Source organism: Phalangium opilio, unplaced genomic scaffold (genome assembly GCF_054372755.1).
Source record: "Phalangium opilio isolate 3A_F unplaced genomic scaffold, DU_Popi_V2 ptg000037l_1, whole genome shotgun sequence".
Lineage (NCBI taxonomy): Eukaryota > Metazoa > Arthropoda > Arachnida > Opiliones > Phalangiidae > Phalangium > Phalangium opilio.
This window is the reverse complement of record NW_028324160.1, coordinates 1,600,149-1,616,619: the sequence shown is the minus strand read 5'-3', so window position 1 is coordinate 1,616,619 and position 16,471 is coordinate 1,600,149. Positions and strand designations below refer to the sequence as shown.

The 16,471-nt window shown below is 37.4% G+C and overlaps 1 non-coding gene across 1 annotated transcript; it reads left to right on the top strand.

Annotated features, from left to right (window-relative positions):
* Positions 1–11,981: 11,981 nt before the first annotated feature.
* TRNAD-GUC (transfer RNA aspartic acid (anticodon GUC)) lies at positions 11,982–12,054 on the top strand. Its single transcript has one exon. It is a non-coding gene; the product is annotated as a tRNA-Asp (tRNA).
* Positions 12,055–16,471: the final 4,417 nt, after the last annotated feature.

The window sequence follows — 16,471 nt, the reverse complement described above, 5'->3', positions numbered from 1 at the left end:
GCATTTTTTTCTGGACAAATTTTTGACCGAATTCAAATTAATTCCTTATAAAATACTAATTAAAAGTGATTTCATCTCGATTGAACAACAAATAAAAATGTACCTAGATTTTTAATAACATTTTCAAAATCGAAGTTTCACGGCCAGAGAAACATATTTTGAGCATTTCTTCACGATTTTCAAATATAACCATTGAAACCATTATTTTTGTACTTTTTGCTTTAATTCAAGCAAATATAACGATATTCATTCAAAAAAACTGTTAAAATTCAATTTTCAACAAGAAATCGTTGTCACAGATTTTGTATCTTTAAGAGAAAAAACATGCAATTTTTTCGGTACACTTTTGAATGCATTTTTTACTGGACAAATTTTTGACCGAATTCAGCTAAATTCCTTATAAAATACTCATTAAAAGTGATTTCATCTCGATTGAACAATAAATAAAAATGTACCTCGATTTTTAATAACTTTTTCAAAATCGACGTTTCACGGCCAGAGAAACATATTTTGAGTATTTCTTCACTATTTTCAAATATAACCATTGAAACCATTATTTTCGTACTTTTTGCTTTAATTCAAGCAAATATATCGATATTCATTCAAAAAACTGTTAAAATTCAATTTTCAACAAGAAATCGTTGTCACAGATTTTGTATCTTTAAGAGAAAAAACATGCAATTTTTTCGGTACACTTTTGAATGCATTTTTTACTGGACAAATTTTTGGCCGAATTCAGCTTAATTCCTTCTTAAATACTCGTTAAAAGTGATTTCATCTCGATTGAACCATAAATAAAAATGTACCTCGATTTTTAATAACATTTTCAAAATCGACGTTTCACGGCCAAAGAAGCGTATTTTGAGTATTTCTCACTATTTCCAAATATAACCACTGAAACCATAATTTTTGGACTTTTTGCTTTAATTCAAGCAAATGTAACGATATTCATTCAAAAAACTGTTAAAATTCAATTTTCAATAAGAAATCGTTGTCACGCATTTTGTATCTTGAAGGAAAAAAACATGCGATTTTTTCGTTACACTTTTGAATGCATTTTAAACTGGACAAATTTTTGACCGAATTCAGCTAAATTCCTTATAAAATACTCATTAAAAGGGATTTAATCTCGATTGAACAATAAATAAAAATGTACCTCGATTTTTAATAACATTTTCAAAATCGACGTTTCACGGCCAGAGATGCATATTTTGAGTATTTCTCACTATTTTCAAATATAACCACTAAAACCATAATTTTTGTACTTTTTGCTTTAATTCAAGCAAATGTAACGATATTCATTCAAAAAACTGTTAAAATTCAATTTTCAATAAGAAATCGTTGTCACGGATTTTGTATCTTGAAGAAAAAAAGCGATTTTATCGGTACACGTTTGAATGCATTTTTTTCTGGACAAAATTTTGACCGAATTCAGCAAAATTCCTTATAAAATACTCATTAAAAGTGATTTCATCTCGATTGAACAATAAATAAAAATGTACCTCGATTTTTAATAACTTTTTCAAAATCGACGTTTCGAGGCCAGAGAAACATATTTTGAGTATTTCTTCACTTTTTTCAAATATAACCATTGAAACCATTATTTTTGTCTTTTTTGCTTTAATTCAAGCAAATGTAACGATATTCATTCAAAAAACTTTTAAAATTCAATTTTCAATAAGAAATCGTTGTCACGGATTTTGTATCTCTAACGAAAAAACATGCGATTTTTTCGGTACACGTTTGAATGCATTTTTTTCTGGACAAATTTTTGACCGAATTCAAATTAATTCCTTATAAAATACTAATTAAAAGTGATTTCATCTCGATTGAACAACAAATAAAAATGTACCTAGATTTTTAATAACATTTTCAAAATCGAAGTTTCACGGCCAGAGAAACATATTTTGAGCATTTCTTCACGATTTTCAAATATAACCATTGAAACCATTATTTTTGTACTTTTTGCTTTAATTCAAGCAAATATAACGATATTCATTCAAAAAAACTGTTAAAATTCAATTTTCAACAAGAAATCGTTGTCACAGATTTTGTATCTTTAAGAGAAAAAACATGCAATTTTTTCGGTACACTTTTGAATGCATTTTTTACTGGACAAATTTTTGACCGAATTCAGCTAAATTCCTTATAAAATACTCATTAAAAGTGATTTCATCTCGATTGAACAATAAATAAAAATGTACCTCGATTTTTAATAACTTTTTCAAAATCGACGTTTCACGGCCAGAGAAACATATTTTGAGTATTTCTTCACTATTTTCAAATATAACCATTGAAACCATTATTTTCGTACTTTTTGCTTTAATTCAAGCAAATATATCGATATTCATTCAAAAAACTGTTAAAATTCAATTTTCAACAAGAAATCGTTGTCACAGATTTTGTATCTTTAAGAGAAAAAACATGCAATTTTTTCGGTACACTTTTGAATGCATTTTTTACTGGACAAATTTTTGGCCGAATTCAGCTTAATTCCTTCTTAAATACTCGTTAAAAGTGATTTCATCTCGATTGAACCATAAATAAAAATGTACCTCGATTTTTAATAACATTTTCAAAATCGACGTTTCACGGCCAAAGAAGCGTATTTTGAGTATTTCTCACTATTTCCAAATATAACCACTGAAACCATAATTTTTGGACTTTTTGCTTTAATTCAAGCAAATGTAACGATATTCATTCAAAAAACTGTTAAAATTCAATTTTCAATAAGAAATCGTTGTCACGCATTTTGTATCTTGAAGGAAAAAAACATGCGATTTTTTCGTTACACTTTTGAATGCATTTTTAACTGGACAAATTTTTGACCGAATTCAGCTAAATTCCTTATAAAATACTCATTAAAAGGGATTTAATCTCGATTGAACAATAAATAAAAATGTACCTCGATTTTTAATAACATTTTCAAAATCGACGTTTCACGGCCAGAGATGCATATTTTGAGTATTTCTCACTATTTTCAAATATAACCACTAAAACCATAATTTTTGTACTTTTTGCTTTAATTCAAGCAAATGTAACGATATTCATTCAAAAAACTGTTAAAATTCAATTTTCAATAAGAAATCGTTGTCACGGATTTTGTATCTTGAAGAAAAAAAGCGATTTTATCGGTACACGTTTGAATGCATTTTTTTCTGGACAAAATTTTGACCGAATTCAGCAAAATTCCTTATAAAATACTCATTAAAAGTGATTTCATCTCGATTGAACAATAAATAAAAATGTACCTCGATTTTTAATAACTTTTTCAAAATCGACGTTTCGAGGCCAGAGAAACATATTTTGAGTATTTCTTCACTTTTTTCAAATATAACCATTGAAACCATTATTTTTGTCTTTTTTGCTTTAATTCAAGCAAATGTAACGATATTCATTCAAAAAACTTTTAAAATTCAATTTTCAATAAGAAATCGTTGTCACGGATTTTGTATCTCTAACGAAAAAACATGCGATTTTTTCGGTACACGTTTGAATGCATTTTTTTCTGGACAAATTTTTGACCGAATTCAAATTAATTCCTTATAAAATACTAATTAAAAGTGATTTCATCTCGATTGAACAACAAATAAAAATGTACCTAGATTTTTAATAACATTTTCAAAATCGAAGTTTCACGGCCAGAGAAACATATTTTGAGCATTTCTTCACGATTTTCAAATATAACCATTGAAACCATTATTTTTGTACTTTTTGCTTTAATTCAAGCAAATATAACGATATTCATTCAAAAAAACTGTTAAAATTCAATTTTCAATAAGAAATCGTGGTCACAGATTTTGTATCTTTAAGAGTCAAAACATGCAATTTTTTCGGTACACTTTTGAATGCATTTTTTTCTGGACAAATTTTTGGCCGAATTCAGCTTAATTCCTTCTAAAATACTCGTTAAAAGTGATTTCATCTCGATTGAACCATAAATAAAAATGTACCTCGATTTTTAATAACATTTTCAAAATCGACGTTTCACGGCCAAAGAAGCGTATTTTGAGTATTTCTCACTATTTTCAAATATAACCACTGAAACCATAATTTTTGTACTTTTTGCTTTAATTCAAGCAAATATAACGATATTCATTCAAAAAACTGTTAAAATTCAATTTTCAATAAGAAATCGTGGTCACAGATTTTGTATCTTTAAGAGTCAAAACATGCAATTTTTCGGTACACTTTTGAATGCATTTTTTTCAGGACAAATTTTTGGCCGAATTCAGCTTAATTCCTTATAAAATACTCGTTAAAAGTGATTTCATCTCGATTGAACCATAAATAAAAATGTACCGCGATTTTTAATAACATTTTCAAAATCGACGTTTCACGGCCAAAGAAGCGTATTTTGAGTATTTCTCACTATTTTCAAATATAACCACTAAAACCATAATTTTTGTACTTTTTGCTTTAATTCAAGCAAATGTAACGATATTCATTCAAAAAACTTTTAAAATTCAATTTTCAATAAGAAATCGTTGTCACGGATTTTGTATCTTGAACGAAAAAAACATGCGATTTTTTCGGTACACGTTTGAATGCATTTTTTTCAGGACAAATTTTTGACCGAATTCAACTTAATTCCTTATAAAATACTCATTAAAAGTGATTTCATCTCGATTGAACAATAAATAAAAATGTACCTAGATTTTTAATAACATTTTCAAAATCGACGTTTCACGGCCAGAGAAGCATATTTTGAGTATTTCTTCACTATTTTCAAATATAACCACTGAAACCATTATTTTTGTACTTTTTGCTTGAATTCAAGCAAATGTAACGATATTCATTCAAAAAAACTGTTAAAATTCAATTTTCAATAAGAAATCGTTGTAACGGATTTTGTATCTTGAAGAAAAAAACATGCGATTTTTTCGGTAAACTTTTGAATGAATTTTTTTCTTGACAAATTTTTGGCCGAATTCAGCTTAATTCCCTATAAAATACTCATTAAAAGTGATTTCATCTCGATTGAACAATAAATAAAAATGTACCTCGATTTTTAATAACTTTTTTCAAAATCGACGTTTCGAGGCCAGAGAAACATATTTTGAGTATTTCTTCACTATTTTCAAATATAACCATTGAAACCATTATTTTTGTACTTTTTGCCTTAATTCAAGCAAATGTAACGATATTCATTCAAAAAACTGTTAAAATTCAATTTTCAATAAGAAATCGTTGTCACGGATTTTGTATCTCTAACGAAAAAACATGCGATTTTTTCGGTACACGTTTGAATGCATTTTTTTCAGGACAAATTTTTGACCGAATTCAACTTAATTCCTTATAAAATACTCATTAAAAGTGATTTCATCTCGATTGAACAATAAATTAAAATGTACCTAGATTTTTAATAACATTTTCAAAATCGACGTTTCACGGCCAGAGAAGCATATTTTGGGTATTTCTTCACTATTTTCAAATATAACCACTGAAACCATTATTTTTGTACTTTTTGCTTTAATTCAAGCAAATGTAACGATATTCATTCAAAAAACTGTTAAAATTCAATTTTCAATAAGAAGTCGTGGTCACAGATTTTGTATCTTGAAGAAAAAAACATGCGATTTTTTCGGTAAACTTTTGAATGAATTTTTTTCTTGACAAATTTTTGGCCGAATTCAGCTTAATTCCCTATAAAATACTCATTAAAAGTGATTTCATCTCGATTGAACAATAAATAAAAATGTACCTCGATTTTTAATAACTTTTTCAAAATCGACGTTTCGAGGCCAGAGAAACATATTTTGAGTATTTCTTCACTTTTTTCAAATATAACCATTGAAACCATTATTTTTGTACTTTTTGCTTTAATTTAAGCAAATGTAACGATATTCATTCAAAAATCTGTTAAAATTCAATTTTCAATAAGAAATCGTTGTCACGGATTTTGTATCTTGAACGAAAAAAACATGCGATTTTTTCGGTACACGTTCGAATGCATTTTTTTCTTGACAAATTTTTGACCGAATTCAAATTAATTCCTTATAAAATACTCATTAAAAGTGATTTCATATCGATTGTACAATAAATATAAATGTACCTAGATTTTTAATAACATTTTCAAAATCGACGTTTCACGGCCAGAGAAACATATTTTGAGTATTTCTTCACTATTTTCAAATATAACCATTGAAACCATTATTTTTGTACTTTTTGCTTCAATTCAAGCAAATGTAACGATATTCATTCAAAAAACTGTTAAAATTCAAATTACAATAAGAAATCGTTGTCACGGATTTTGTATCTTGAAGGAAAAAAAAGCGATTTTATCGGTACACGTTTGAATGCATTTTTTTCTGGACAAAATTTTGACCGAATTCAGCTAAATTCCTTATAAAATACTCATTAAAAGTGATTTCATCTCGATTGAACAATAAATAAAAATGTACCTCGATTTTTAATAACTTTTTCAAAATCGACGTTTCGAGGCCAGAGAAACATATTTTGAGTATTTCTTCACTATTTTCAAATATAACCATTGAAACCCATTATTTTTATACTTTTTGCTTTAATTCAAGCAAATGTAACGATATTCATTCAAAAAAAACTGTTAAAATTCAATTTTCAATAAGAAATCGTTGTCACAGATTTTGTATCTTTAAGAGAAAAAACATGAATTTTTTTCGGTACACTTTTGAATGCATTTTTTTCTGGACAAATTTTTGGCCGAATTCAGCGCAATTCCTTATAAAATACTCGTTAAAAGTGAATTCATCTCGATTGAACAATAAATTAAAATGTACCTCGATTTTTAATAACATTTTCAAAATCGACGTTTCACGGCCAAAGAAGCGTATTTTGAGTATTTCTCACAATTTTCAAATATAACCACTAAAACCATAATTTTTGTACTTTTTGCTTTAATTCAAGCAAATGTAACGATATTCATTCAAAAAACTTTTAAAATTCAATTTTCAATAAGAAATCGTTGTCACGGATTTTGTATCTTGAACGAAAAAAACATGCGATTTTTTCGGTATACGTTTGAATGCATTTTTTTCTGGACAAATTTTTGACCGAATTCAACTTAATTCCTTATAAAATACTCATTAAAAGTGATTTCATCTCGATTGAACAATAAATAAAAATGTACCTAGATTTTTAATAACATTTTCAAAATCGACGTTTCACGGCCAGAGAAACATATTTTGAGTATTTCTTCACTATTTTCAAATATAACCATTGAAACCATTATTTTTGTACTTTTTGCTTTAATTCAAGCAAATATAACGATATTCATTCAAAAAAACTGTTAAAATTCAATTTTCAACCAGAAATCGTTGTCACAGATTTTGTATCTTTAAGAGAAAAAACATGCAATTTTTTCGGTACACTTTTGAATGCATTTTTTTCTGGACAAATTTTTGGCCGAATTCAGCTTAATTCCTTATGAATAACTCGTTAAAAGTGATTTCATCTCGATTGAACAATAAATTAAAATGTACCTTTATTTTTAATAACATTTTCAAAATCGACGTTTCACGGCCAGAGAAGCATATTTTGAGCATTTCCTCACTATTTTCAAATATAACCACTGAAACCATAATTTTTGTACTTTTTGCTTTAATTCAAGCAAATGTCACGATATTCACTCAAAAAATGTCTAAATTCAATTGTCAATAAGAAATAGTTGTCACGGATTTTGTATATTGAAGGAAAAAACATGCGATTTTTTCGGTACACTTTTGAATGCATTTTTTTCTGGACAAATTTTTGACCGAATTCAGCTTAATTCCTTATAAAATACTCATTGAAAGTGATTTCATCTCGAATGAACAATAAATAAAAATGAACCTCGATTTTTAATAACATTTTCAAAATCGACGTTTCACGGCCAGAGAAGCATATTTTCATATTTGAGATTCTTTGGCTCCATGGTTAGCGCGTTCGGATGTTAACCGAAAGGTTGGTGGTTCGAGCCCACTCGGGAGCGGTGTTGTGAGATCTCAAAAGTAACGTAAAAATCCAAAATTTTTCTACAATACCTGACGAACATTTAATTTTTGGGCTTCCGTTGCGCAATGGTTAGCGCGTTCAGCTGTTAAAAGAAAGGTTGGTGGTTCGAGCCCACTCGGGAGCGGTGTTGTGAGATCTCAAATGTAACGTAAAATGTCAGAGTATTTCCACAATACCGGAAGACCATTTATTTTCTGAGCTTCCATGGCTCAATGGTTAGCGCGTTCGGCTGTTAACCGAAAGGTTGGTGGTTCGAGCCCATCCGGGAGCGGTGTTGTGAGGTCTCAGATGTAACGTAAAATGTCAGAGTATTTCCACAATACCGGACGACCATTTATTTTCTGAGCTTCCATGGCTCAATGGTTAGCGCGTTCGGCTGTTAATCGAAAGGTTGGTGGTTCGAGCCCAACCGGGAGCGGTGTTGTGAGATCTCAAATGTAACGTAAAAATCCAAAGTTTTCCCACAATACCTGACGAACATTTAATTTTTGGGCTTCCGTTGCGCAATGGTTAGCGCGTTCAGCTGTTAATCGAAAGTTTGGTGGTTCGAGCCCACTCGGGAGCGGTGTTGTGAGATCTCATATGTAACGTAAAAATCCAAAGTTTTTCCACAATACCTGACGAACATTTAATTTTTGGGCTTCCATTGCGCAATGGTTAGCGCGTTCGGCTGTTAACCGAAAGGTTGGTGGTTCGAGCCCATCCGGGAGCGGTGTTGTGAGGTCTCAGATGTAACGTAAAATGTCAGAGTCTTTCCACAATACCTGACGAACATTTAATTTTTGGGCTTCCATTGCGCAATGGTTAGCGCGTTCGGCTGTTAACCGAAAGGTTGGTGGTTCGAGCCCATCCGGGAGCGGTGTTGTGAGGTCTCAGATGTAACGTAAAATGTCAGAGTATTTCCACAATATCGGACGACCATTTATTTTCTGAGCTTCCATGGCTCAATGGTTAGCGCGTTCGGCTGTTAACCGAAAGTTGGTTGGTTCGAATACCCGGGAAGGGTGTTGTGAGATCTAAGATGTAACGTAAAAATCCAAAGTTTTTCCACAATACCTGACGAACATTTAATTTTTCGTCTTCCGTTGCGCAATGGTTAGCGCGTTCGGCTGTTAACCGAAAGTTGGTTGGTTCGAATACCCGGGAAGGGTGTTGTGAGATCTAAGATGTAACGTAAAAATCCAAAGTTTTTCCACAATACCTGACGAACATTTAATTTTTCGTCTTCCGTTGCGCAATGGTTAGCGCGTTCGGCTGTTAACCGAAAGTTTGGTGGTTCGAGCGCATCCGGGAGCGGTGTTGTGAGATCTCAAATGTAACGTAAAAATCCAAAATTTTTCCACAATACCTGACGAACATTTGATTTTTGGGCTTCTGTTGCGCAATGGTTAGCGCGTTCGGCTGTTAACCGAAAGGTTGGTGGTTCGAGCCCACCCAGGAGCGGTGTTGTGAGGTCTCAGATGTGACGTAAAAAGTCAAGGTTTTTCCACAATACCTGACGACCATTTAATTTTTGGGCTTCCGTGGCGCAATGGTTAGCGCGTTCAGCTGTTAACCGAAAGGTTGGTGGTTCGAGCCCACCCGGGAAAGGTGCTGTGAGATCTCAAATGTAACTTAAAAATCCAAAGTTTTTCCACAATACCTGACGAACATTTAATTTTTGGGCTTCCATTGCGCAATGGTTAGCGCGTTCGGCTGTTAACCGAAAGGTTGGTGGTTCGAGCCCATCCGGGAGCGGTGTTGTGAGGTCTCAGATGTAACGTAAAATGTCAGAGTATTTCCACAATACCTGACGAACATTTAATTTTTGGGCTTCCATTGCGCCATGGTTAGCGCGTTCGGCTGTTAACCGAAAGGTTGGTGGTTCGAGCCCATACGGGAGCGGTGTTGTGAGGTCTCAGATGTAACGTAAAATGTCAGAGTATTTCCACAACATCGGACGACCATTTATTTTCTGAGCTTCCATGGCTCAATGGTTAGCGCGTTCGGCTGTTAACCGAAAGTTTGTTGGTTCGAATACCCGGGAGCGGTGTTGTGAGATCTAAGATGTAACGTAAAAATCCAAAGTTTTTCCACAATACCTGATGAACATTTAATTTTCGTCTTCCGTTGCGCAATGGTTAGCGCGTTCGGCTGTTAACCGAAAGTTTGGTGGTTCGAGCCCATCCGGGAGCGGTGTTGTGAGGTCTCAGATGTGACGTAAAAAGTCAAGGTTTTTCCACAATACCTGACGACCATTTAATTTTTGGGCTTCCGTGGCGCAATGGTTAGCGCGTTCAGCTGTTAACCGAAAGGTTGGTGGTTCGAGCCCACCCGGGAAAGGTGTTGTGAGATCACAAATGTAACGTAAAAATCCAAAGTTTTTCCACAATACCTGACGAACATTTAATTTTTGGGCTTCCATTGAGCAATGGTTAGCGCGTTCGGCGGTTAACCGAAAGGTTGGTGGTTCGAGCCCATCCGGGAGCGGTGTAGTGTGGTCTCAGATGTAACGTAAATGTCAGAGTATTTCCACAATATCGGACGACCATTTATTTTCTGAGCTTCCATGGCTCAATGGTTAGCGCGTTCGGCTGTTAACCGAAAGTTTGTTGGTTCGAATACCCGGGAGCGGTGTTGTGAGGTCTCAGATGTGACGTAAAAAGTCAAGGTTTTTCCACAATACCTGACGAACATTTAATTTTTGGGCTTCCATTGCGCAATGGTTAGCGCGTTCGGCTGTTAACCGAAAGGTTGGTGGTTCGAGCCCATCCGGGAGCGGTGTAGTGTGGTCTCAGATGTAACGTAAAATGTCAGAGTATTTCCACAATATCGGACGACCATTTATTTTCTGAGCTTCCATGGCTCAATGGTTAGCGCGTTCGGCTGTTAACCGAAAGTTTGTTGGTTCGAATACCCGGGAGCGGTGTTGTGAGATCTAAGATGTAACGTAAAAATCCAAAGTTTTTCCACAATACCTGACGAACATTTAATTTTCGTCTTCCGTTGCGCAATGGTTAGCGCGTTCGGCTGTTAACCGAAAGTTTGGTGGTTCAAGCGCACCCGGGAGCGGTGTTGTGAGATCTCAAATGTAACGTAAAAATCCAAAATTTTTCCACAATGCCTGACGAACATTTGATTTTTGGGCTTCTGTTGCGCAATGGTTAGCGCGTTCAGCTGTTAACCGAAAGGTTGGTGGTTCGAGCCCACCCGGGAGAGGTGTTGTGGGGTCTCAGATGTAGCGTAAAAATTCAAAACGTTTCCACAATACGTGACAACCATTTAATTTCTGAGCTTCCGTGGCTCAATGGTTAGCGCGTTCGGCTGTTAACCAATAGGTTGGTGGTTCGAGCCCACCCGGGAGAGGTGTTGTGGGGTCTCAGATGTAGCGTAAAATTTCAAAACTTTTCCACAATACGTGATAACCGTTCAATTTCTGAGCTTCCATGGCTCAATGGTTAGCGTGTTCGGATGTTAACCAAAAGGTTGGTGGTTCGAGCCCACCCGGGGAGGGGGGGTGTTGTGGGGTCTCAGACGTAGCGTAAAAAGTCAAAACTTTTCCACAATACGTGATAACCGTTCAATTTCTGAGCTTCCATGGCTCAATGGTTAGCGCGTTCGGATGTTAACCAAAAGGTTGGTGGTTCGAGCCCACCCGGGAGCGGTGTTGTGGAATCTCAAATGTAACGTAAAAAGCCAAAGTTTTTCTCAATACCTGACGACCATTTAATTTTTGGGCTTTCGTGGCGCGATTGTTAGCGCGTTCGGCTGTTAACCGAAAGGTTGGAGGTTCGAGTCCATCCGGGAGCGGTGTTGTGAGATCTCAGATGTAACGTAAAAAGTCAAAGTTTTTCCACAATACCTGACGACCATTTAATTTTTGGGCTTCTTTGGCTCCATGGTTAGCGCGTTCAGCTGTTAAAAGAAAGGTTGGTGGTTCGGGCCAACCCGGGTGCGGTGTTGTGAAGTTTCAAATGTAACGTAAAAAGCCAAAGTTTTTCCACAATACCTGACGGCCATATATTTTCTGAGCTTCCATGGCTCAATGGTTAGCGCGTTCGGCTGTCAATCGAAAGGTTGGTGGTTCGAGCCCATCCGGGAGCGGTGTTGTGAGATCTCAGATGTAACGTAAAACGTCAAAGTTTTTCCACCATACCTGACGACCATTTAATTTTTGGGCTTCTTTGGCTCCATGGTTAGCGCGTTCGGATGTTAAAGAAAAGGTTGGTGGTTCAGGCCCACCCGGGTGCGGTGTTGTGAAGTTTCAAATGTAACGTAAAAAGCCAAAGTTTTTCCACAATACCTGACGAACATTTAATTTTTGGGCTTCCGTGTTGCAATGGTTAGCGCGTTCAGCTGTTAATCGAAAGGTTGGTGGTTCGAGCCCACCCGGGAGCGGTGTTGTGAGATCTCAGATGTAACGTAAAAATCCAAAGTTTTTCCACAATACCTGACGAACATTTAATTTTTGGGCTTCCGTGTTGCAATGGTTAGCGCGTTCAGCTGTTAATCGAAAGGTTGGTGGTTCGAGCCCACCCGGGAGCGGTGTTGTTAGGTCTCAGATGTGACGTAAAAAGTCAAAGTTTTTCCACAATACCTGACGACCATTTATTTTCTGAGCTTCCATGGCTCAATGGTTAGCGCGTTCGGCTGTTAACCGAAAGGTTGGTGGTTCGAGCCCATCCGGGAGCGGTGTTGTGAGGTCTCAGATGTAACGTAAAATGTCAGAGTATTTCCACAATACCTGACGAACATTTAATTTTTGGGCTTCCATTGCGCAATGGTTAGCGCGTTCGGCTGTTAACCGAAAGGTTGGTGGTTCGAGCCCATCCGGGAGCGGTGTAGTGTGGTCTCAGATGTAACGTAAAATGTCAGAGTATTTCCACAATATCGGACGACCATTTATTTTCTGAGCTTCCATGGCTTAATGGTTAGCGCGTTCGGCTGTTAACCGAAAGTTTGTTGGTTCGAATACCCGGGAGCGGTGTTGTGAGATCTAAGATGTAACGTAAAAATCCAAAGTTTTTCCACAATACCTGACGAACATTTAATTTTCGTCTTCCGTTGCGCAATGGTTAGCGCGTTCGGCTGTTAACCGAAAGTTTGGTGGTTCGAGCGCACCCGGGAGCGGTGTTGTGAGATCTCAAATGTAACGTAAAAATCCAAAATTTTTCCACAATACCTGACGAACATTTGATTTTTGGGCTTCTGTTGCGCAATGGTTAGCGCGTTCGGCTGTTAACCGAAAGGTTGGTGGTTCGAGCCCACCCAGGAGCGGTGTTGTGAGGTCTCAGATGTGACGTAAAAAGTCAAGGTTTTACCACAATACCAACGACCATTTAATTTTTGGGCTACCGTGGCGCAATGGTTATCGCGATCGCTGTTATTCAAAAACTGGTGGTTTGAACCCTCCCGGGAGCGGTGTTGTGAGCTCTCAGATGTAACGTAAAATGTCAGAGTTTTTCCACAATACCCGACGAAAATTAATTTTTGGGCTTCCGTGGCGCAATGGTTAGCGGTTCAGCTGTTAACCGAAAGGTTGGTGGTTCGAGCCCACCCGGGAGAGGTGTTGTGGGGTCTCAGATGTAGCGTAAAAATTCAAAACGTTTCCACAATACGTGACAACCATTTAATTTCTGAGCTTCCGTGGCTCAATGGTTAGCGCGTTCGGCTGTTAACCAATAGGTTGGTGGTTCGAGCCCACCCGGGAGAGGTGTTGTGGAGTCTCAGATGTAGCGTAAAAATTAAAAACTTTTCCACTATACGTGATAACCATTTATTTTCTGAGCTTCCATGGCTCAATGGTTAGCGCGTTCGGCTGTTAACCGAAAGGCTGGTGGTTCGAGCCCACCCGAGAGGGGTGTTGTGGGGTCTCAGATGTGACGTAAAAAGTCAAAGTTTTTCCACAATACCTGACGACCATTTCATTTTTAGGCTTCCGTGGCGCAATGGTTAGCGCGGTCAGCTGTTAACCGAAAGGTTGATGGTTCGAGCCCACCCGGGAAAGGTGTTGTGGGGTCTCAGATGTAGCGTAAAAAGTCAAAACTTTTCCACAATACGTGATAACCATTTATTTTCTGAGCTTCCATGGCTCAATGGTTAGCGCGTTCGGCTGTTAACCGAAAGGCTGGTGGTTCGAGCCCACCCGAGAGGGGTGTTGTGGGGTCTCAGATGTGACGTAAAAAGTCAAAGTTTTTCCACAATACCTGACGACCATTTCATTTTTAGGCTTCCGTGGCGCAATGGTTAGCGCGGTCAGCTGTTAACCGAAAGGTTGATGGTTCGAGCCCACCCGGGAAAGGTGTTGTGGGGTCTCAGATGTAGCGTAAAAAGTCAAAACTTTTCCACAATACGTGACAACCATTTTATTTCTGAGCTTCCGTGGCTCAATGGTTAGCGCGTTCGGCTGTTAACCAATAAGTTGGTGGTTCGAGCCCACCCGGGAGCGGTGTTGTGAGGTCTCAGATGTAACGTAAAAAGTCAGAGTTTTTCCACAATACCTGACGAAAGTTTAATTTTTGTTCTTCCGTGGCGCAATGGTTAGCGCGTTAAGCTGTTAACTGAAAGGTTGGTGGTTCGAGCCCACCCGGGAAAGGTGTTGTGGGGTCTCAGATGTAGCGTAAAAATTCAAAACTTTTCCACAATACGTGATAACCGTTCAATTTCTGAGCTTCCATGGCTCAATGGTTAGCGCGTTCAGCTGTTAATCGAAAGGTTGGTGGTTCGAGCCCACCCGGGAGCGGTGTTGTTAGGTCTCAGATGTGACGTAAAAAGTCAAAGTTTTTCCACAATACCTGACGACCACTTATTTTCTGAGCTTCCATGGCTCAATGGTTAGCGCGTTCGGCTGTTAACCGAAAGGTTGGTGGTTCGAGCCCATCCGGGAGCGGTGTTGTGAGGTCTCAGATGTAACGTAAAATGTCAGAGTATTTCCACAATACCTGACGAACATTTAATTTTTGGGCTTCCATTGCGCAATGGTTAGCGCGTTCGGCTGTTAACCGAAAGGTTGGTGGTTCGAGCTCATCCGGGAGCGGTGTAGTGTGGTCTCAGATGTAACGTAAAAAGTCAGAGTTTTTCCACAATACCTGACGAAAATTTAATTTTTGTTCTTCCGTGGCGCAATGGTTAGCGCGTTAAGCTGTTAACTGAAAGGTTGGTGGTTCGAGCCCACCCGGGAAAGGTGTTGTGGGGTCTCAGATGTAGCGTAAAAATTCAAAACTTTTCCACAATACGTGATAACCGTTCAATTTCTGAGCTTCCATGGCTCAATGGTTAGCGCGTTCGGCTGTTAACCGAAAGTTTGTTGGTTCGAATACCCGGGAGCGGTGTTGTGAGATCTAAGATGTAACGTAAAAATCCAAAGTTTTTCCACAATACCTGACGAACATTTAATTTTCGTCTTCCGTTGCGCAATGGTTAGCGCGTTCGGCTGTTAACCGAAAGGCTGGTGGTTCGAGCCCACCCGAGAGGGGTGTTGTGGGGTCTCAGATGTGACGTAAAAAGTCAAAGTTTTTCCACAATACCTGACGACCATTTCATTTTTAGGCTTCCGTGGCGCAATGGTTAGCGCGTTCAGCTGTTAACCGAAAGGTTGATGGTTCGAGCCCACCCGGGAAAGGTGTTGTGGGGTCTCAGATGTAGCGTAAAAATTCAAAACTTTTCCACAATACGTGATAACCGTTCAATTTCTGAGCTTCCATGGCTCAATGGTTAGCGTGTTCGGATGTTAACCAAAAGGTTGGTGGTTCGAGCCCACCCGGGGGGGGGTGTTGTGGGGTCTCAGACGTAGCGTAAAAAGTCAAAACTTTTCCACAATACGTGACAACCATTTTATTTCTGAGCTTCCGTGGCTCAATGGTTAGCGCGTACGGCTGTTAACCAATAAGTTGGTGGTTCGAGCCCACCCGGGAGCGGTGTTGTGAGGTCTCAGATGTAACGTAAAAAGTCAGAGTTTTTCCACAATACCTGACGAAAATTTAATTTTTGTTCTTCCGTGGCGCAATGGTTAGCGCGTTAAGCTGTTAACTGAAAGGTTGGTGGTTCGAGCCCACCCGGGAAAGGTGTTGTGGGGTCTCAGATGTAGCGTAAAAATTCAAAACTTTTCCACAATACGTGATAACCGTTCAATTTCTGAGCTTCCATGGCTCAATGGTTAGCGCGTTCGGATGTTAACCAAAAGGTTGGTGGTTCGAGCCCACCCGGGAGCGGTGTTGTGGAATCTCAAATGTAACGTAAAAAGCCAAAGTTTTTCCACAATACCTGACGACCATTTAATTTTTGGGCTTTCGTGGCGCGATTGTTAGCGCGTTCGGCTGTTAACCGAAAGGTTGGTGGTTCGAGCCCATCCGGGAGCGGTGTTGTGAGATCTCAGATGTAACGTAAAACGTCAAAGTTTTTCCACAATACCTGACGACCATTTAATTTTTGGGCTTCTTTGGCTCCATGGTTAGCGCGTTCGGATGTTAAAGAAAAGGTTGGTGGTTCAGGCCCACCCGGGTGCGGTGTTGTGAAGTTTCAA